Source organism: Muntiacus reevesi, chromosome 4 (assembly GCF_963930625.1).
Source record: "Muntiacus reevesi chromosome 4, mMunRee1.1, whole genome shotgun sequence".
NCBI lineage: Eukaryota > Metazoa > Chordata > Mammalia > Artiodactyla > Cervidae > Muntiacus > Muntiacus reevesi.
The window spans coordinates 171,663,155-171,663,918 of record NC_089252.1 but is presented as its reverse complement, the minus strand read 5'-3'; positions in this window follow the sequence as shown (position 1 = coordinate 171,663,918).

Below are 764 nucleotides of genomic sequence, written 5' to 3'. Positions count from 1 at the left end.
GGAAGCACCACGTTAGAAACATTCTATGAGTCAAAATTCTATGACTATTTTATGGTTTAAACTAGACATTTCCTATGATGTTTCCTGAACTCTAATAGCCAAAAGAAGGTGTTTGATGAACTTTGGCATAAATTGTTTCTTTAGATTTATGTTTTATTAGAAAATGTGATTACAATGTATTTATGATTGAATGTATGGTCTGTCTCTAAAATGAAAATCATTGTGGACCAGGTCATTGAAATAGTTAAAATTTGTTTATTACTCATTATCAGCCAGGCACTTTTTATAAGTACTCTAAATATTAACTTATTTATTTTTCAACGTTAATATATGTGAAGGATAATAATATTATTTCCATTTTGTAAATGGCATAACTTAGTCACAGTGAAAGCAAGCCAATCTTGAAGAATATGCTTAAGAATTTAACCTGAATTTTTTGTAGTTAGTAACATTAATAATAATATTTTGGAATGTGTCTCAACCTCACCTAAATGGACTGAAAACTAAGAAAAATTGTAATGATTTTTTACATCCCTATATATTTATACCCAACACATATTGTTATTCTACACCATGTATTTGTCATCAAAATATTGCTTGTCTTCTGTACCACAGTAGAAACTTAGTATAATTTTAAACAGAAAATTATGCGATAGATTCAGGGGCATAGGTGAGTAAGAAAGAAGTTGTTTAAAGGCAACATAGACTTTTAAAATTGCAATCCTAGAGCTCAGCATCTTCAGTATTGGGTGTGGAATGCCATT